Below are 22647 nucleotides of genomic sequence, written 5' to 3' on the forward strand. Positions count from 1 at the left end.
TGTATTCCACAACCTTTTCTCATTTTTACTCACTTAAAGAACATGTGTTAATTTTAATTGTGAGTTCCTTCTTGGACCAACATTGTTTATTTAATTTCTAATTATGTGAGGATTTTCCAGATCTCTGGGACTTAATTCTAATTAATAAATTATTTCTAATTCTTCTGTGATCAACAAATATCCTCTGTATGATTTAAATTCTTTTAAATTTATTGTGATTTGTTGTGAAGACCCGAACACTGCCTGTTTTGGGAAATGCTCCACGGGACTTGAAAGGAATGCGTCTCCAGCTGTCGTCGAGTGAAATGTTCTATAAATGCCAATCAGGTCAAGTTCACTGATAGTGTGTTCAAGTCATGTGTAACCGTTGCATTCACTTCCTATTCACCTGGTGGTGAAGGACGGATATCTGACCCTAAATAGTATGAGATATCTGAACTCGTGACGCCCGAGGCCAGATGGATGAGATGAGCCCCATTTATTAGCCACATTTACTCACATCTGGGGAGGAGGACACTGTAGACCACACAAAGCCTCAAAGGGGTCACACTGGGAAGAGAAAAAAACACCAGGGTCTGGGGGTTGCAGAGTTTGTAATGAAGGGAGGGCTGGTGGCCTAGCAGGAGAGCATGGTGGACTTGTTGGAATAGCTGGTGGGGTGCGGCCAGGAACACTGAAGGCCAGCAGGTGTTGAGGCTGGACAAGGCTATTGGACAAGACAAAATAACAAGGATATCAGATATCTGACCAATGCAGTCGATCAACAAAATGAAACTGATATTTATAGAACACTCCACACATTGACAGAAAAGTCTATATTTGTCCAAGCACTGATGGGACATCTACCAAGATAGTCCATTTCATGGCCCATAAAAAAATCTCCGTAAAATTTAGCAGAACCAAGATCATGAAGAGTATATTTTCTGACCCTAATGAAATCAAACTGAGTATCAATAACAGAAAGACAACAAGAAAAACTGCAAACAATTAAAAATTAAGAGACTTCTAAATAATGCATGAATCAAACAAGATGTTTCAAAGGAAATTAAGAAAATATATAGAATTAAGTAAAATTTTTATTTAAAAAAATCATAATCTGGGGCATCTGGGTGGTTCAGTCAGTTGAGCATCCCACCCTTGATTTTGGCTCAGGTCATGATCTTAGGGTCGTGAGATCAAGTCCAGCATCAGGCTTTGCACTGAGCGAGGAGTCTGCTTGAGATTCTCTTTCTCCCTCTCCCTCTGTCCCTCCCCACGTCTGCTTGCTCGCACTCTCTCTCCCTCTCAAATAAATAAATAAATCTTAAAAAAATAAAAATCTTAAAAATATATAAATAAATAAATAAAATTCTATAAAAGATTTGAAGAAGGATTAGCATCAAGTTTACACAATCTCTGCAGAATATGGAAGAGCAGAAAACCCATTTCATGAGGTCAGTATAACCTGATCCCAAAACCAAAGAGAGTAGGAAAACAAAGAAGAAGTATAACCAATATCTACCATAAAGTTAGATGCAAAAATCCTCAAAAATTAGCAAGTCAATTGTAGCAATTTATAAAAACAGTTATACCTCGGGACTCACCACAACCAAGTGGGATTTGTTACAGATATTCAAGGCTGGTTCAACATTCTAAATAAGAAAAATCAAATCAATTGATGCAGAAAATGACTGACAAAATACCACACTCATTCATGATAAAAACTCTCATAAAAGTAAGGAATAGAGGGGAACATCCTTAAAATGATAAAGAGCCCATTCAAAGTGGATGTATCTACAGCTAACATAATATTAATGGTCTGTTTCTTTTCCCTTAAAATTGAAAATGAAGGATGTCTACTCTTATCACTCTTATTCAACACAGCACTAGAAATCCTAACCCCTGCAATGAGGAAAGAAAGAGAAATGAAAGGCTTACACATTGGAAAAATACTAATAAAAGTCTCCTTACCTATATATGACATGATTATCTGTAGAAAATTCTAAGGAGTCAGAAACAAAAGCCAAAACATAAAACCTCTTATATGTACTAAGTGTGTTCATCAAGTTTGCAATCATAAGATGACACACAAAAATCAATTGCATTGCTATATATTTACAATGAATATGTGCAAACTGAAGTTTATAACACAGTGTCATTGACAATATCTCAAAAGAAAATGTAAAGTTCTACTAGGTAACTATATGCTAAAAATGTAAAGTTCTACGGTAACTATATGCTAAAAATTACAAAATTTGGTGAAAAAAATCAAAGAAGGTTTTAATAGATACAACTGTGTTCACAAATTGGAAGACTTGAAATAGGGAGGGTGTGAAATATCCCTAAGTTGGTATACAGGTTTACCACAAGTCCTAACAAAATCCTCAAGATTGTTTCTGTAAACAAGTTTATTTTGAAATTTACATGCAAAGGCAAACAAACTAGAATAGCCAAAATGATCTGGACAAAGAAAAATAAAATGAAAGGAATTGGGTCATCTGGGTGGTGCAGTCGGTTGAGTATCTGACTCTTGGTTTTGGCTCAGGTCATGATCTCAGGGTCGTGAGATCAATGACTCTTGGTTTTGGCTCAGGTCATGATCTCAGGGTCGTGAGATCGAGTCCCGCTCCACACTCAGCACAGAGTCTGCTTGAGACTCTCTCTCCATCTACCCCTCCCCGTGCTGGTCTCTCTCTCTCTCTCTCTCTCTCTCTCTCAAATAAATAAATAAATCTTAAAAAATAATTAAAGGAATCACTGTACCAGATTTCAAGACTTACTACATAGTTACACTGATTACGTAGGTTATGGTGATTGGACTGTGCTCGTGGTGAAGGGATAGATGCATAGACCAACAGAACAGAATGGAGGGCTCAGAGCTAGACTGATACAAATGTGCACAGTTGACTTTTGACCATGATGTAAAAACAATCAATGAAGGTGCAGAAAAATGACTCTAGAGCAACTGGACATTTATAGGTGAAATATATATACGTTAACCTCATAACTTATGCCAAAATTAATTACTAATTGATCCTAAATGTAAAATGTCAAACTATAAATTTGGGGGGAAAATGTAGAAGAAAATGTCCAGGATCCAGGACTGTGTGAAGAATTGACACAAAAAACATAATTAATATATTGAATATATTGAAATATATATATTGATATATATTGATCTATTGAAAGGAAGATTCATTAAGTTGAACCCCCATCAAAAGAGAAATCTTTTGTTCCATGAATGATCCTCTTTGGAGGATGAAAAAACAAATTACAGAGCGAGAAAATATATTGCAGAGCATATATCTGACAAGAGACTTGTATCTAGAATATATAAAGAACACTCAGAACTCAATAGTAAAGAAAAACAAATAATCCAAATAGAAAAATGGGCAGAAAAATATGAAGAGACATGTCATCGAAGAAACACAGATGGCAAATAAGTTCATTAAAAGATGTTTAGCATCATTAACCATTAGAGAAATGTAAATTAAAGCCACAATAAGATACCATTGCATACTTACCAGACTAGCTAAAAGAATAGTGACAACACCAAATGCTGGTAAGAATATAAAATAGTACAGTAACTCAGGAAAACAATGTAGAAGTGTCTTAGAGAAAAAGAACTCTACATGCAGCTACCATATGACTACAGTAAACCAGCATTCTTGGCATTTAGCACAGAGGAATGAGAACTTATGTTTACACAAAAGCCTCTACAGGAATACTCATTGCAGATTTATTGGTAAAGCCCACACTGGAGACAACTGAGATGTCCTTGAACAAGCAGGTGTTTTAACAAACCATGGTACATCCACACTGGGAAATACTACACCCTAATAAGCAGGACTGATGTTTTGATACATGCAACAACACAGAAGAATGTGTAGGGAGTGAACTGAGTGAAAAAGAGTGTCCCAGGTGTCACACACTGTGTGACTCCATTTACATCATGTTATTGAAATAAAAATACAGAAATGGAGTAAGGTTGCCAGGAATCCATGTGGGCATCAGAGAAGGGAGGTAGACATGAGCTACAAAAGACAACATGAGGGTCCCTTGTGGGGGATGGAATGTTCTGTATCTTGAATGTTCTGCATGCATGTCAAGATCCTGGTTTTATTACTTTTGTTATAATTTTACAAGATACTCTCATTGGGGAAAAGTTGACAATGCACACAGGGAATCTTCTCTGTATTACTTATTACAGCTGCAGGTGAATCTATCATTCTCTGAAAATAGAAAGTTTAAGGAAAAACAATAACAATGTGAATCTGAAAATAGGTAATAGAATGTTTCAAATACAAATAACAACAATAAATGAATATATTTGAGGCAGAATTATGCCAACTGTCAGTACAAAATGTATAACAAGTAAATAGCAAAATTTACATGCAAGTGAAGTGGTAATACACTGATATCAGGTTCTTTGAGGAAGATAGATTCTGATATGCAGAAGCTACAAATTATAAACCCGAGAGCATTATAGCTAGCAAACCTGTTGAGGAGATAAAATGGAAAGATAAAACATACTTGCTGAACTTAAGAAGATCAGGAAGAGAGGAGAAAAAGAACAAAGACCAGAAGACAAATGAAAAGCAACAAGAACATAAACATAAACCCAAGTAAGTATTCATTAAATGTAAATGGTATAATCACTCTGGTTAAAATACAAAGATTGGGTAAAAACACTTAGTGACACAGATAGTGTAGAAACAAAAGATGAGGGAAAGGATGTACCACAGGAGCAATCCATTGCTGATTGTAGTATTACAATTTTTGCTTCAAGCATTGAGTATGATTGAAGAAGCTCATGAGAAGTAGGACAGTCTATTATATCGCCGCCCCCCGCCCCGCCCGCCAATGTTGCACATGCTGATGTCCTTCTTCCCTTTCTGGGGCTCTAAGCCTTCTGAGCTCACTTTCTTTCTGCTCAGAGAACTTCCTGTAGTCATTCTGTAAGGATAGTTTGCTGGCAGGAAATAGTCTCCGTTCTCCTTTGTCAGGAATATCTTATTTCCCCCTCATTTCTGAAAGACAGTTGACAGGGATTAGAATTGCCAGGTGGAGTTCATTTCTTTCGGTACATGAAAAATGTTGCACCACATCATTCTGGTCCCCAAGCTTTCAGATGGGAAATCCCCCATCATTCAGGCTCTAGAAACAATGCCCTAGAAACAATGCCTGTTTTTCTCTGGCTGCTTTCAAGACTTCTTGTTTGTCTTTCATTGTCAGATGTTTGATTATCACGTCTCAGCATACATAGCTCTTTGGGTTTATTCTATTAGTTTGACTCAGCTTCTTAATCTGTAGGTTTTAGTCTTTCACCAAATTTGGGAAGTTTTCAGCCATTATTTCTTTGAACATTTTGTTTTACTTTTCTCTTCTCTGTCTGGAACTCCAACCATAAATGTTAGCTTTCTTCCCCCAGTCTACTTTCTCTCTGTAGTTCATATTGAGTAAACGTATTCATCTGTCCACAACTTCACTGATTCTGTCACCTCAAGCTATTATTGAGCTCATTCAGAGAGTTTCCCTTATTTCAATAAATAGAGGGAAATAAGCTGATTTCCATAAACTGATTTTATTTTTTCAGTTCCATAAATGAATTTGGTTCTTTTTTAGGATTTCTATTTTTTTGTTAAAATTCTATTTCTTTTTTTTTTTCATTTGTCTTAAAAGAATTCAAAATCACTTGTTAGTGTGCTTTCATCTGAACTGTTTTAAGGTCACTGTCAGATAATTCCAACATTTGATTCGTCTTTGTATTGGTGTCCTTTCACATATATTACAATTTTCCTGGTTCTTCATATGACAAGTAACTTTCACTTACATCCTGGAAATTGGCTTTTTTTTAAAATTATTTTTGAAATGCTGAATCCTATTGAAACTCCCTGTTGAGATGCAGCATGAGGACTGGGTAGGTGTGTATGTTCAGCTTCCCCATGGACCCTACCAACACCCCAGCATGTGAGCACTGAGCACACTGCCTCACTACAGATCAAGGTGGACCTCTGGCTCCACCTGTTCTGCTGACACCTGCCTGGTGAAAGCAAAGCATCAAGTCACAGCATCTCACTTCTTTTGAGTAGAGGTGTGAGCCCCCTCCAGTCGGGTTCTGCTGGCACTAGGAGACAGGAGATGAGTCATGAGACATGGATTGCCATCTGGGTCCACCTCCCACCACCCTGTCTGCCTTGTTGAATCTGGGTGGGGGTCAGGACTCAGCTGGTGTCTGGGCCCTGCTCATGATGAGGAAAGGGGGAAGAGGAGTGTGGACCACCCCTGTCAAAACATCTTGTCTGACTCATGGGCACCAGGTAGGGGTGGAATCATCATTATATACAAGAAAAATATGGTGGGATCATCTGCAGTACTCATGAGTAACCCTTTCCAGAACTAAATTTATCAATGTACATGAAATGTTTTCTAAATACTTATATATTTTGCCCCCTGTGTTTCTCAGAATAGGTCCTAATACACAGTCCAAAATAGTAGCAATGTTATATTTCCAAAGATGGTCATCCTAAAACAAACAGTAATGAAAAATGAGACAAATACAATATTACAATACCACCAGGTGAATTAATTACATCTACAAAGAGATATAAAATCACTAAAATCTATGAAAATGTTCATCGCAACATGAGAAATATTTATATCAGAATATTAATCGGAAGAAATCAATGCAAAATGGTTGATAAATTATGATTGGGGGCACATAAAGATGTGTATTCTCCTCTTTGATTGCTTTTGACCTAATTCCAGCAGTTTTATAGGATTCAACCTGACAAATTAAGGAACTGAGCATAAGAACTTTTAAGGCCCTGTGGCACTTGTAAATAGAAATATGATAGATGTAAATAGAGATATGATAGATGATGCTATGCGCCAATGTACTCTCAGTGGGCTACAAGAAAGAGGTGTATTTCTTGTTCTTGCTACTTGGCCCTTGTGGGCAGGATGAGGATTTCTGCTCTTCACTGGACACAGGCAGGATTCAGGCCCAGGGAAGCTCTATCTCTACCTCCAAGAATTTGCAGGGAAAGAAAGGACACAATCATGCAACAATTCTTAAATCCAAATCATTCAACAGTTCTTAAAGCTTCAGCCCACAAGTAGCAACAAGCATGAACCCTCTTCTCTATAAGACCATAAAGAAGGTATTTTGAAAAAACAAACAAACACTTTATTGCTCTCGTTTCTATAAACATTTTCAGTTTGCTATGTCTAAGCAGGCTAAGGAACCCAGCTTTTAACTACAGATAATCCCTCTTTTCTACATCATGGATCCTTAATGATCATCAGAAATGCTGTTACAGTTTTACAAAGCATTTCTAAAAATCAGTAACTTGTCCAGACCTGTGGACTTAGGGTCTTATAAGTAGTATTGACTATTTCCACTGAAATTCTCGCTGAGTTTTACAAGCTTTTAACACTCTTAAGAAATAGCATGATGTATAAATAATGTCACCATTCCCAGCAATTTAAATTTATTATACAAAGGTGAAAATGAGGTTGATATACTCATGTGCTTTGTACCTCGTTTAAACTTGCCCTGATTTTCTCTGATTATGATAATGAGAAAGCTGAGTGTGCATTGGTATTTCAGATCAGTGGGAAGGTTTGTTCTGAGCAAGAAGATACTAAGCTGCTAAGAAATGGCATGCTCCAACTCTGCCCGAAGTGAAGAGTTCCAACTTGTTCAAACTCCCCTTTTATTATGTGCTTGAATGCCTTCTGGAACCCAACACGAGGTGAATAATACTTTTGGCAATGACAGGAGTAATAGGTGGGTATAGTCCTGACCTCTGCTCGATGGAATTCAATGTCAGGAGCCGCAGCGTGCAGCCCATTTTCTTGAATCAGCACAATTTCAAGGGAAAGGGAACGTCATCCAGCTTCTTTTTATATTCTCTGTGGAATGCAGGAGATGTATTCCAGTGATCTGTGGTTCCAAAGGCCTTGGGGCACAGAAAGGACCTAAAAAGGGAGGAATGAAGATTTATCTAGAGACTCAGGGAAGATGAGTGTGTGTCTGCCCTGGGAGGTCACCTGGGGGTGGTGGCCACCATGACATCAAGGGCAAGGAGACGCAGTATGTAGGGTTAGGAGGATTTGTCATAAGCCAGGTTCCACGCTACACCTAATGAACGAGAAAGGGACAGATGGGAGGGGTGATGCATTCGTGGACTCAGCGGTCCTGGGGAGTCAGCAGCATGAAGTGATTTTGGTTGATTTTAGACCATGCACCATAATGTGACATGGATTATTTGGGTGTTATTACATAATCTTCCAGACCACCATGTGAAGTGAGCATTCCCATCCCTCTGTACGATTCAGAAAACTAGTTTGGAGGCCTTAGATAACCTGTCCCAGTCAAACATGTAAAATGCAGAATCTGAGCCCAGGCCTCTCTGACATCAAAGACTATGTATTTGTTGTTCTTGTTTTTAGGTGTAAACTTCCCTGGTGACATGGGGTTTATGGATAATACAGGGAAAGGATAAATCAAGAATACATCTGGGGGCACCTGGGTGGCTCAGTCGGTGAAGCATCTGCCTTCAGCTCAGGTCATGATCTCCAGGTCCTGGGATCGAGTCCTGCATCGGGCTCCCAGCTCAGTGGGGAGTCTGCTTCTCCCTCTGACCCTCCCCCCCTCATGTGCTCTCTCTCTCTCTCTCTCTCTCAAATAAATAAATAAAATCAAAAAAAAAAAAAGAATACATCTGTCATGCTAGTTATGTATATGGTGTGAGGTAGGCAATACCACTTAGTTTCCTTCCAGATTTTGCTATCCCGCTGAGTCCTACAATATTTTAAAAATTAAAATAACACTTTGCCATAGAATCTCTTTTCATATATAACTCATACCTATTTCTAGAATCCTGCACCATTCTACTTAGTACGTCTGTAAGCATGCCAGCTCCATGCTTTCTGATTACTCCAGGTTTATAATACATTTTAGTAATTGGAAAGGACAGACCCTCCATGACTCTTTGTATTGATATTTTGGATATTATCTGGCATTTATTCTTCCTTCTCCAGTTTGGAATCATTTTATTCAATTTTCAGACATGACAGTATAATTACAGTTGTGAATCTATTTTAATTCATATAAAATTAATGTCTATATCACTTTTGAAATAAGACTTAGTAAATCTTCTTTTAGGAGAAAATACTATGCCTTGTGCAGGCTTTTCTTCTCTTTTTTCAGATACATTATTCCTGTTAAAGTTATTCCTGAGGATTGTATGACTTGTTAAAGTTTTACTGGCTACTGATACCAGAAAAAGCAATATCCATTTTCATCTCTGGATGCTGGACAAAATAATTCTAATGAAAAGGTAAAATGATTGAAGCCATAGGAGAGTCAAATTCATAAAATTATATGCTTATCACACTCAGTTTATAATACACCAATTATACCTTAACAAGCTGTATAGATAATTTAATCAGAATATTTTTATCCTAAGTGTCTATGAAAATACTTCAAATCAAGATAAGAAACTCAAGAACCATTATTTTAAAAATATACACAGAATCTACTATATAATATTTCAAATAGTATAGCAAATTATGCTACAGCAAAATCAAGAAAAAATATAAAGTTTGGAAAGATATGTGTACTATAGATTAATAAAAGCTTCACCCCAGGCAACCACGAGTCCACTTTCTCCTCCCTATAAATTAGTTCAGAACTTCTGGGATTTCTTGTGAATGGGCTATGGACGCATACAGTATTTATTCTTTGTCATGCTTCTTTCACTTATTTTGAAATTCATCCACACAGCTTGCCCTGGAGTCCCTTTCTTTTTATTGCCAAGTAGTATTCCACCATATGGTACCACTCACTTCATTTATCCATTTCCTTGATGAGCACTCATTTCCAGTGTTCGCTCTTACAAACAAAGCTGCTGGGAGCACTCAGGGACACATCTCTGTATGGGTGTGAGCTTTCACGTCCTTGGTAAGTTCCTACAAGTGGGAAGGCTCAGTCATATTACAGGTGTATATTTGACTTTATAGGAAACTGCCAGATAGTTTCCCAAACATACTGCACCAGTTTATGTCCCCCCTCCGCCAGCAGTGTATTAGACTTCTTGTCTTTCCACATTATTACCAACACTAGCTGGACTCACTGTTACCATGGGTATATAATTGTGATTTTTATTTATATTTCTTTAGTGACTCATGATGTTGAGCATCTTTTTCATGTGCTCACTTACCATCTGAATATCTTCTTTGGTGAGTATTTGATGTAATCTTTTGCCCATTTTTAATTGCATTGTTTGGTCGTATTACTGAGTTCTGAGGTTTGTGATATTCTGTATTTTTAAGTACACAAAGGAAAATGAAAAAGTTGTATGTAGTATGAGCTCATCTGATGAAGAATATTATGGAAAGATACCCATTTTGCTGTTCACATTGTTTTCCTGGGTATTTGGATATATCGATGGAGGAGATGAGAAGAGAGAGAGGGTCAGTGACAGAAAAAAAGTAAACTATGTCCAAGATTGAAAAGAAAAACAAAACAGCGAGACATAATATGAAGACAGTTACGTAAACTTCTAAAGCAGCATGTGAATAAGTGATCACCAGCGTGTTCATAGGAATTATCTCAAGGGCATGAATTTCAGGTGGTCTTGACATTTGTAATTACGTCTTCACATGTTGTTTGATATTCTAAGATTTATGTATTGCAGAACTAGATTTCACTGTGAAGGAAACAGAATATCAATGCCGGTGACTGTCCGGGTCCCCAGGAGGACAGTGGTGGCTTGTGGGCTCAGAGAAGACTAGACTCCTGTGTGGCAGGAGTTCAAGGGCGCCACTGTTCAAAGACAACTCAGTACCCCAGGCTTCTGGTCCGTCAGGGAGAGCCTGGGGTCACGGGGACAGTGGGAGACAGACTCGCAGTAGAATCACTTCATTTTCCTGCTCATGTCTGTGGTCCTCCACGTTATAACTAAACTTCCAGAAAATTAGTGACTATGTACTTTGCAGATTCAAAAAAATGTTGCCTTGTGGAACTTTGGGCCTCAAATCCTGGATTTTTCTCTCTAGTCAGATCTTTTCTTTCCATAACTAGCATAAGTGTAAGTTCTTGTGTCTGGGTGATTCACTCACCAACCTTTTTAGTGACTCATTTGTTTGATTAATAATTAATCAAGAGAGCTTTTTCTTAGACACCATGGTGATAGCTAGTTTTAAGAAGTTAAATAAACACCAAGATGCACCCGGGGTTGTTGGGCGTTCCTCTGCATTCAGCTGTGTAATAGGGAATTTCTGACACGCAACGGCTAAAACCCTAGGAGGTCCTACGTGAGGTTGTCCTCTGGGGTCAACGTGCACGAGCCTAAGACTGGCCATTCCACCGGCGCTTCTCAAGGACCTACTGTGTGCCTGGTGGTGTTACAGACACTCAGCCAGAACACATGCAGCCTTTAATTCTCTTGATTGAGGACACTGTGAGTGCAGAGTAGGAAAAAAGTGAAAAACAACTTTGTAAATGTAATAAAGAAGCGCATCCTATCCTGTTAGAAGCGGGAGGGGCTCTGGGGAAAGCTGCAGCAGGGGACAGCCGTGTGCTGAGGATCAGGAAGAAAGTCACCGTGGCCAGAGTCACGAGTGAGCAGAAGAAGGTGGGCAGGGCAGGAAGGGTGTCTGTTTCTCAGGATTGTAAATGATTGTTAGACCTTTGGCTTTTGCTCCAAGAGACGTGTAAGATGGTGTGATTGGATTTTTGTCCTCAGTGGCTCATTCTGATTCCTGTGTCATGAATTTGTAACAGGGACAAGGGCATAAACACTCAGGACGTTACTTCTGATGATGGCAGCTAAGACCAAAGGTGTAGCCAAGGAGACGCTAAGGTGGGCTCAGAATCCAGACACATTTTACGTGAAAGCTAAGGTTATTTGCTGGTATTTGATGTGAGATAAACAAGAAGAGAGGATGGATATCTTCACCTGAACCCCTGGAAGGATGAAAGACTCAGGTCCTCGCAGAGAGAGGGAGGGAGGGAAGGAGGTGGACAGTGGGCATCCACTAGCAAATGCTCTCCCTGCACACTCCCTGGTCAAGGCGGGTTGTGCAGCTGGGCTGGTGTCACTCAATGGGAGGAATAAGTCGCCTGCATTTTCCAGGGAAGAGAGGGGACCAGACAGGAACGGAGAGTCAGAAATTCTGCCACAGGACCTGAGCTGCAAGCAACAGTAAACTGGTGACATTAAAGCATCTGTCTTAGGCAAATGAAAAAACCAATTAAATAGGGAAAACCTCGCAGTTACACTGGAGTGGCCTAGAAAATAATTATAAGGCTAAGGTCTAGCAGAAAAGAGAAATAGGAGACCCTTATGGTGCTGAGTTTGCTGATCTCCAAAGTGGTGCTTGGGGAGCAGTGCTTTTCACAGCTGAGGACCCCCACAGTGTGCAGGAGGGAACACAGTAATGACCCCCAGGCTCTGTGTTCAACAGTCCACGTGTGGAGATGTGGACATGAAGGAGAGGCTCTCAGGGGGACGGCATCAGCCTTAAACACTTCTAATAATCTCAAGTTCTGTCACTGCCTTCAGATGACCTTGGACATGCTCCAGGCACCTGAAAAGAGCACATACTTCTGGTAGAATACTACATGTGTTTAGGCCTCACGTCAAAAAATCATTTTTCAAATGAAATTTCAAAACAAAATAACAAAATTACCCATCCCATGTATCTTTTCAAATTACTGTTTTCATTTTCTTTGGATAAATACCCTCAAGTGGCAATCCTGGATCATGTGGTATTTCTGTTTTTAATCTTTTGAGGACCCTCAACACTGTTTATCCACAGTGGCTGCACCAGTTTGCATTCCCACCAACAGTGCTTGCCAACTATGGATGCTCAATAAACCGTTTTTAAAAATCACCCAACCCATAATGAGACAAGAGAGTCTGACCGGCAATCATGAGAAACAATGGGTCATAAATACAGGTCAACAAAATTCACAGATACTAGACAACCAGATTTAACTTTACAGTACCTGTTTATTATGTTCAAGGAGAGAGAAAACAAGATCTAAAATTTCATAAGGTAAAACTGTTAAAATGGACATAGCATATTCAGAAAATAACCAAATACAAATGATATAAATTAAAACTCCAAAGATCACAGTGGGTAAATGGAAAGCAATGCCTAACGTGTTGCGTGGACAAATCACAGAGCACGGTATCTTCTGGATCAGGAATCAGAAACCGTTTTCTGTCGAGAGCCAGATACTGAATGGTTTTGGCTTTGTGGCAGAAGGACAAACTGCTGGGCTGTACCCCTTGCAGCTCAGGGCAGCCACGAAAGCAAAGCCCCCAGATGGGCACCTGCTCTCTCTGTGCTCCAGAGCCTGAACCAAACAGCAGCATCCCTTAGATGGAGAGGGAATCTGAGTCAGCTTTATCCTCTCCCTCTTGTACCCCCAGTGTCCACCACTCACACACACCACCATCCTGCCACCTCCCTGCTGGCCTCTCTGGGCCCAGACGACTCCTCTTCAAGAAGTAGTGTTTAAGGTCAGGATTCAGGGGGGAACTCCTGGAGCCCAGCGGGGCAGGGGCAGCCCAAGTTGGGAATGTCTTCTCGTCCATGGCTAGAAACACTTTCATGGCTTCCTGCAGGGTAGGACTAATTCAGTTAAAAGAGTATTTCACCCAAAAGGTGTAAACTTCCAGTTATAAGATAAGTAAGTCCTAGAGATGTGGTGTCCAGCAAGGAGACTCTAGTTAAAGATGCTGTGTTGCATGTTTGAAAGTTGCTAAGGGTAGATAGATTTTTTTTTTGAGACAGAGAGGGAGACAGAGACAGAGAGAACAGGCGGGAGGGGCAGAGGGAGAGGAAGAGAGAACCTCAAGTGGACCCCACACCCAGCACAGAGCACAATGCTGGGCTCGATCCCATGACCCTGAGATCATGACCTGAGCTGAAATCAAGAGTTGGATGCTCAACTGAATGAACCACCAGGTGTCCGTACAATGTTTTTTAAATGTCTACAGACTCAAAGACAGAATTAAGATGGGATAGAAAGTTACTAGTGGCTACTAGTCTTTGAATGGGTGTTATACATATGACGTCATAGTTGTAATGTCACATTTTTGGAGAAGTCTGCCCCTGCTTCCCAGGAGCCCACAGACGGCACAGCATGCTCCGGCTTCTGCCCCAGGTCGCCCTCGCTGCATATCCCAACCAACTGCCTGCCCTGCCCAGAGTCCTGAGGGTGTCCTGTGCAGGAATGCTTGCCCATGTCCCTGGTACCCACTCCCTGTCCCTTAGGTTCACACCTAAATGTCCTCTCTGCTGTGAGGATTTACCTTCCAAGGCTACATTAAGTGGAGCATGAGCAAATTAGGTGATGAAGCGATGAACAAATAAAACCCTTTCCTGACCTTAACCTCTGTTTTTCACACAGTTGATGTGGCAGACCATGCAATTCCCCAGTACCAGCAGAGGAATTTCCACAGAAGCAGATATCTTTCCCTGTGTTCATCCCTGACCCCCAGTGCCTAGAAAGATACCTCCTGCAGAGTGAGAGTTGGGAGAATGTTTGCTGAGTGAATCAACGAGAGGGAAGAAGCACCTGACATGTGCCCTGGAGTAAGATGCACAGAAGGAAAGTAAAGGGATGCACTCTTCCCGATCCTGGTGCACCTGCAGAACGGGAAAGAGGGAGCAGCATTGTCCAAGGAAAGCAAGTAGAAAATGCTTAGAAGGCCAGGAGACCATGGGCAAGCATCTTCAGAGTGCTGAAGAATAAGAATTCACTCAGAACATTATACTAGCCGACCCGTAATTCAACACTAGTGGAGATATACATAATTTCCATAAAATTAGAGACTGAGAAATTTTCTTTGAAAGCACTGTGAAGGGATGTCCCTCAATAAGAGAACTGGAAACCAAAGAAAGATGTCAGAAGAAATAAAAATGGAATTCTAACAACTTGGATAATGTTTGGCTAGTCAAAATAAATAAAAATACGTTGTAAATTAAAAGTGTTTTGGCAATAACAAATGTTTTTCTTTCAAATAAGGTGGGATATTTTTATCAGGCACTCAAATTACCATACCATCATATAGGTACATCCAATCATTGGTAATACTATGCTAAATATCTTATATTATTGAGTAGAAGCTAGAGATACTGATTAAATTAAATACTAACTCGTGTATATATACTAAAATATTAGAGTAACCACCCATAGAATATATAAGGCCAAACCAGTTTAAGAATATGAATAATGAAAATTTGATCTACCAAAGTCAGGAAAGGATTTAAAAAACTAACATTAGAAAGTATGGCAAAATAGAACAAAAATGAAAAAAGAAGGTAGGAATAAATCCAAATACAATAAAATTTACACTAAATGTTAATAGGTTAAGTTTGACTTCTAAATCTCAAGGGATTTTAAAGTCCTGTCATAAAGAACACAATGTAGTGAGAGTGATAATTGTTAATAATATAGACTGTGAGAATAAGGAATCAGTAGGGTCAAAGGGGTAAATAACCAGGAAAATATAATAATTCTGAAACCATCTGTAACCAAGAAAAGAGGTTCAAAGTATAAGCAGCAAAACCTAACATAAAAAAGGCTAAGCTGTCAGACATACAGCAGAATACCTCTATTAATCTCAAAAAAGCAGAAAAAAACCCACTGATTTAATCAATAACCAATCATCAGAAAATGTAAGAAAAATACATGATTATTTAGAAAAACTAACAGCATATATATCCACAGAAGTTTCACCAAACTTCATACAGATAATAATGAAATAAAGTAAGAAGCTAATAATCATCACAAAAAAACTACTAAAAAAAGAAAACATGTTTGGGAAAGTCTGGGACATTTAGATCAGATGGACAATAAGAACATCAATGTCAAAATTTGGACGAAATTGCTAAGTGGAACTAAGAAACTGTAGCTTAAATAAATACAGTTTAAAAGCTTTAAATGTAACAAACTAGCAATTCTAATCAAGTTTTTCAAAACTCACCACAGAATCAGTACAAATAAATTACTTAAAATCACAAAACAAAATCACCAAGGTGGTAAACGATGAAGTAAGAGTCGATGTCACCAGGACGACTGGAAACACTTCAGAGCTAGAACAATCTAGAAACATAAGATTGGGAAAGTGCTCTATGGTTAAGCCCAAGCCTTGTTTAAGTCCAAATTAATTAATTAATTAATTAATTAATTAATACTATGAACAACTTATACCTATGAATATAAAAAAATCAATGGACAATTTATTATATAAAAAAGTACATAGAACTAAGACTAACTCAGAAACAATAGAAAACTGTTAAGGTCTTATAATCGGTAAAATACTGAGCCTTTAATCAAAACAGATACACACACACTATATACACACACCAAGAAATCAAGATCTTTCCTGAGCCAGATACTTACCAGGAGAATTCCCCCAAATTTCTGGAACAAGAACTTCTGTTTTATGCCAAGTATTCTAGGGCACAAAAACCTAAGGAAAACCTTTTTATCTAGTTTATGATGATTATATGTCATTCATATTGCCAACAAGGAAACAATATTAAAAAGTCCTAAAGAAATATTAATGTGCTTAATCCATCAATTTATGTAAAATCGATACAGTATGACCAGTTCAGGCTTGAGGATTCCTAAATAATTAAGCATCTATAATGTACTAGTATAATTCATCATTAACAGATGGAAGGAGAACAACCATACGCCCATTTCCAACGTTGGTTCCCATCAGAGGAAGAGAGAAGGGGATTCCCACGTTACTCACAGACACTTCAACAGACGTCATACATAATGGGGACCCGCCAGATGCGTCCCTATTAAAGTCAGGAAGGAGACGTGTATCCTGCTGACATACGTCACATGGCTTACATTTACAGGACAAATTTCCTGCAGGACAAATGCAGACAAGAAAAAAAAAATAGAGTGTAATGACTTGGCTATTGTGAATAGGGCCACAATGAACATGGGAGTGCAGATACTTAGATATTTCCTGAAATTCCCGATTTAGGCTCTTTTGGATATATACCCAGAATTAGAGTTGCTGGATTGTGTGGTAGTTCTCATTTTTTGAGGAATTCCTATACTGTTTTCCATAGTGGCTGCACCAGTTTATATTCCCACCATCAGCAGAGGAGGATTCCATGTTCTCCAAATCCTCGGCAAGACTGCTACTTGGCCCTCCCCCACCTCCTCTTCTCCCTGCCCCCCACCTCCTCCTCTTCCTCCTCCTTCTCAATGATGTCCAGTACCATAGGTGTGAGGTGGTATCTCATTGTGGTTTTGATTTGCATTTCCCTGATGATGAGTGATGATGAGCATTTTTCATATACGTGTTGGTGTTAGTCTTAAAATTGGCTGGCTGGTGAATGGCCCTTTCCTGTTCTGCAGGGATGACCCCAGGTAAGCATGCGCTCTCACAAAAGCATCTTTGCAAATCAACTTACATATTCATCTTGCAGCAGTTCACATCATTTTGTCTCCTAAATCTAAAATTCCGTGTGCAATAATGTAGCAACATATGCAAGAAAGGCTGCAGCAGTTTGGTGCATGGAGCATTCAGAGCGGCAACTGACAAGCTTCTTCCCATAATAGGCCACCAATAAATATTTTATGACTTGCAAGCTTGGCAGTCTCTGTCCCAAATACTCAAGGCTGCCATTGTGGTGTATAGGCAGCCAGAAACAAATGGGCATGGCTGTGTGACAATAAAGCTTTATTCACAAAAACAGACAGTGTTTGGCCCATGGACTATCTTCTGTTGGCCCCTGATTCAGAGTAAATGATCAATAATGGCTTGGGACCCTAGTTCCATCTGGTGAATATTGTCATCTGTAGAAATGAGTCCTGTTGGGGGTGAGATGCCCAGCACTGTGTTCCTTTATTATCAGACTCCGCGCACGTGACATGCATGGGCATCTACTTCCGTGTGCATTTGGACCATGCCGACTACCCACACCACTGCATAGACCATGTGCCTGAAGCCCCTGTACGTTTAAGTGCTTGAGTCTACGCTGATGAACAATGCAATGTTAAAACTGGCAAATCACCTGTCCCATTCCCTCAGTGATGCTCCTTAATCTTAGCTCCTTCTCAAGGCCCAGATCTCACTTGGGTTCCCCCTCTGAGGTGTTAATTTTACAGACACTTCAACAGATGTCATACATAATGGGGCCTCCCATTATGTAGACGCCTCCCTCCCTCACTCCTGCACCGTCTTCTGTTTGTCTTTGCCCTCCCTGTGGTCTTCCTCATGCGCTTCTGGTTCTCTATCTGCCTCTTAAATGACCCTCAGACTCTGTTTCGGCCACTCTTCCCCTTTACTCTGCAAGCTTGCTGAAAATCCTCAGCCTTGCCCGTTACACCTGTTTGACAACATTAATATTTACACTGTAGTTCAGACACCTCCTCAGATTTCTGGTTAATATCCCACTAGCCAGTACATGATGATAATAATGCATTATATGCCAGGTCCTGTGCACATGCTGTGTGCACAGCTAACTGAATTATAAAACCCTGTAAGATAAGAACTACTGCTCCCCCAATTTCACAAACAAGGAAACACAGTGAGCGAGACGCAAACCCAAGATTCTGGCTGCTCTAGGTTGGTTTCACAGTCAGAGCTCAGGAGCTTCTGCTCTCGTCCTACTGTTGGGACGTGGACTGAACTAAACAGCCCCTCATTCCCTTAGGCGGGCGTGTCAGCCTGTTCCCTACAGCGGCCATGCTCGTCTCTCATTCTTCCTTGGGTTTCCAAGCATCCTCGCCCTTCCAGTTTCCCGAGCCAGAGATGTAGGTGCGATCCTGCAGGCTTGTTTCTCTCCATCCTGCGTGTGGCAGTTCCCAGGGGCCCTTTGGAAGAGATACAGATGATGACCTCTCTTGGTGTCCGGGCTTCTTCTGCCTAGGAGGTGCTTCTCAGACTCATTTCACAAAGGGCCAGTTGGTTTTGCTTTTGCTTTTGCTTCTTTACAATTAATTCTCAGAGCAGGATGAGGTCCTAGGCCGCTGACCTGTCCACAGCTCTGCCACTGGAGATGGCTGTGTGGAGTTCCATGCCCTCCAAGCCTCTCCACAACCTGGTGAGTCAAGGTCATTGTGCACGTGAGCCTGCGAAGTCTCCAACACCTGCTGTCGGGGACTCTCAACACCGTGCTCCTTTCATGGTGGCCTGGCCGTGACCTGGAGGCCACTTTCTGAGAAGCGCCAGTTTAGACTGTAGCAGGAACTTGCGAGAGGCTGGGTTTGAAGCCTGGCTTGGCCACGGAGCAGAGGTGTGAATTTGGGCAAGCTCCTTAACTTCTCTAAGCTTCAGGTTATGGCCCCATGAAATGCAGAGATCCGTAGAGGTTCTGTTCCAGCTTCTTTGAACACAGTGCCCAGCACCCAGACTAATGGCAGCAGGTGATATGTTCATTTCTGACTTCAATCCAGACTCCTCACGGGCCCACCCGGCCCTCCTCAACTGGCCTTTGCCGGACAATTCAGCTAGCTTTTCTGGCCTCCCCTCTAGAAGGCCCCAGGCTTGACTTCTGCCACCTCGTTGCTGCTCTTCTTCATTCCAAGTCGTCTGTTTCCCATATCCTGCCCTTGGGAATGAAGGAATGATCTCTAGCAACGTTGGGGTTTTTTTGGTCCAGAGAAGCTCTATGTCTTCTTTGTTGGATGCTCTTAAATGTGAAACTTATTGCTTTGTGAGGATGTGTTCATCTGCCCACTTATCATAAAGCCACAGATGCATTTGGGCAGCTGACACATAGTAGGAGCTCGGTGAATGAATGAATGAATGAATGAATGAATGAATGAATGAATGATCTTATTTGAATAGACTTAAGGTCAAAACATCCATCGATGATTTCTATAGCTCAAAGTGTAAGTGGTTGTTTGGTGTCTACCTTACTAAAGTCACTTAGACTAGGGAAGCTCTTGCTTTTAACTCCCAACATTTTGTGCACCTTCCGTGGACGTAAGCTGGAGGGACATGCACGTGATTTCATCAGGACAGCTCCCAATGTCAATCTAAGACACAACGTGCACTCCGGAGCTTGAAAAATCAGAACAAGATAGGCCATCGATTAGAGCAAAGGCTTTGTTGTTGCTTTATAGTTCTCATTATGCAAAAATATAAGTGACAAGGATTTCACAGTCTATTCACTTAAATGCACACGTTACTGTGGCCCCAGGCTCCATTATCCTTATTAAACTGTTCTAATAGCCTTTTAGCTATTTTCCATACTGTCTTGTTTATCCTGTTCAAACTCGAGGACCCTCAACATAGCACCTAAAGAATGACATGCCCCCCTGGGCCGGGACCCTCCAGCAACACACCTCTCATTGTCGAACTATCTGTGGGTCACCCTCTGTCTGAAGCGGCTCTGGGCCCGTTGCTGGCCCCTGTCCCCATCTCCCTGCCGTTCCTGTCCCGTGGCTGTGTTTGGGTCCCTGCTCCTTGCATTTGCCATGTCTTCCCCACGTCGTTGCTCGGCTCCCTCCCCTGCCCCTCTCAGGCTCTGGACCACAGGTCAGGTCCCGCTCATGCATTTGTTCATAATTATTACACCCTCACGATCCCTCTCGCCCTCCCTTGCTTGCTCGGTCCTACTTCTCAGGGTCACGACTGTGCTAGTTGTCTGAGGTCGCAGTCACAGACTAGCACAAACTGGCAGCTTGGAGCAACCGAGGATTATTCTTTCACAGTCTGGAGCCCGTAAATCCAAAGCCAAGGTGTTGGCAGAATGGGTCCCCTTGGGGGGCTCTGAGGGAGAACGTGTCCCACGTGTGTGTCTTCGGGTGGCCTCCCGCAGGCTTTGGTGTCCCCCGGCCTGGGGTGGCCCTCTGCCCCATCTCTATATGGCCTGCTGTCTGTGCCTCTGCATCTTCTTACAAAGAACCTGTCGCTGCATTTGGGCCTCTCTCCAGTGCACGATGATCTCCTCTCGAGATCCTTCACTTCATCGTATCCGCACAGACTCTTTCCCCAAATATCGCCATATTCATAGGCACCGGGTTAGGACTTGGACGTTATCTTTGGGGGGAGGGGGGGTCACGTTATCACCCCCCTAAACTAATTTACACAAATAATGTGGTATTTTTGTTTGTTAATTCTCAGTCTCCCCTATGAGAATGTCAGGTCCATGACAATGAGGATTAAATATGGTTTGTTTCTACTTCCGCCTTGACCAATTTCTGGCCCACAGCAGGAACTCAACAGATACGTGTCGAATAAATAAGAGAAGAAAATGTGAACAAGGCAAAGCCGTTATCGATGTAATGGGAGCCAAAAGCAGAAACACCAGGGGAGGCAGAATTTGGAAAAGGGTCCTGAGGTCAGGAGTGTCATGGTGAGGGAGTGGCCACCATCGTCAAAGGCCCAGTTAGAAGTCCGCCTAGTGGCTCGAATTTGGGATTCTGCTGGTGCCTGTGAAAGCTTCGCATCCCTCAGGATGCGTCTGACTCCGAGGCAGGGGTGCCAGACTCTGCTATCTTGGTAGCCCCGGCACCGCCCTGTTATGAACCACGAGATTGAACAGATCAAGAAGGAAACAGTCTGCATCACCGGGTCAGAACTCATCCCCTAGTGTCTTAATAATATTCCAGCGGAATCTCCTTCCCGTTAGACCTACCGAATTGCCAGTGTACCCACAGCACGTATGTCTGGTGTCTGATGGTTCCTGGGGTCTGTTGGTCTGTGCATGATCTCTAGACACTACCTTTCAAACTGGATAAAGTTGTCACCCCCACCCGTTCGATACACTGATTCCAACCCACACATCCTGTTGTGATAATCTGTAACATTTCTTTTTCCTCTGAGCGTATCTAAGCAACAGAATTCAAAATGATTCAGAAAACTAAATTCAGCCCGGTTTTTATAGAAGCAGGCAAGTTCTCTAGGGCAGATAAACAACACTCAGATGTGAACAACTAATGAGCCGAGCTCTGTGTTTTACTCAGTAATCATGATGCAAATTTCTTAAGCACTGAGCAGTAAGAGGGCATGGCCATAGGGCACGGTTTGCAGCAATGTGGCCGCTTTTCTAGTGAAAAGAAACAGCTACAAAATAATGTGAGCACTTCAACCTTGACCACAAGAGAGGTGAACTTATTATATGCAACTATTTCAAGTGTATTCCCTTGAAACATTTTTCAATGATTACAGTTTAATTTTTGAATATGCACATGGTACATCATTTATAGGACCCACATTTTATCTGGTACCAATTATCAAATGTAAAACTGTCCAATTTCTGAAAATACTTCTAGCCCCTAATAGACGTTATAGACTTCACATGTGTAGGAAAATAAAATGCTTCCTTAAAACTCAAAACATAAATAAGTAAGGGCACATATGTTGAATATGGGCCAGGACGCTATGTCACCCACAGTCAGTAGGGCTGCTGACAGAAGCAGTTCCTAAGGTTCTTTGCTTCTCGGGGGGACCTCGATGTCTCTGACCCATCTGCCCCACAGGGACTGTGCGGGGCACAGAGAACAGGTTTCTAATTCTCACCACCTATGCATCCACCCCCGAGGCAGGAATTAGAGACTTTGTAGGAAGGTGCTCAAGGACACGGAGATAACTGAGGCAGGGGAGGCGCTAACCCTTATGGAAGTGCGTGGGGGCTAACCTCGGAAGCACCCCAGATATG

At 41.2% G+C, this 22647-nt stretch overlaps 1 long non-coding RNA gene across 3 annotated transcripts; it reads right to left on the minus strand.

Annotated features, from left to right (window-relative positions):
- Positions 1-2221: 2221 nt before the first annotated feature.
- On the minus strand, positions 2222-16825 carry LOC135362136 (uncharacterized). Of its 3 annotated transcripts, XR_010406640.1 has the most exons (5): positions 16412-16825; positions 11949-12112; positions 9835-9957; positions 7789-7962; positions 2222-5009 (listed from the first exon to the last, which is right to left on the minus strand). It is a non-coding gene; the product is annotated as an uncharacterized LOC135362136 (long non-coding RNA). The 3 variants fall into 3 exon arrangements; XR_010406641.1 differs by lacking the exon at positions 11949-12112; XR_010406642.1 differs by lacking the exons at positions 9835-9957; positions 11949-12112.
- Between the last annotated feature and the right edge of the window lie 5822 nt (positions 16826-22647).

The sequence above is a fragment of the Mirounga angustirostris genome, unplaced genomic scaffold, assembly GCF_029215605.1.
Source record: "Mirounga angustirostris isolate CCGP_5_RB_7025 unplaced genomic scaffold, mMirAng1.0.hap1 SCAF_12, whole genome shotgun sequence".
NCBI classification, from domain to species: domain Eukaryota; kingdom Metazoa; phylum Chordata; class Mammalia; order Carnivora; family Phocidae; genus Mirounga; species Mirounga angustirostris.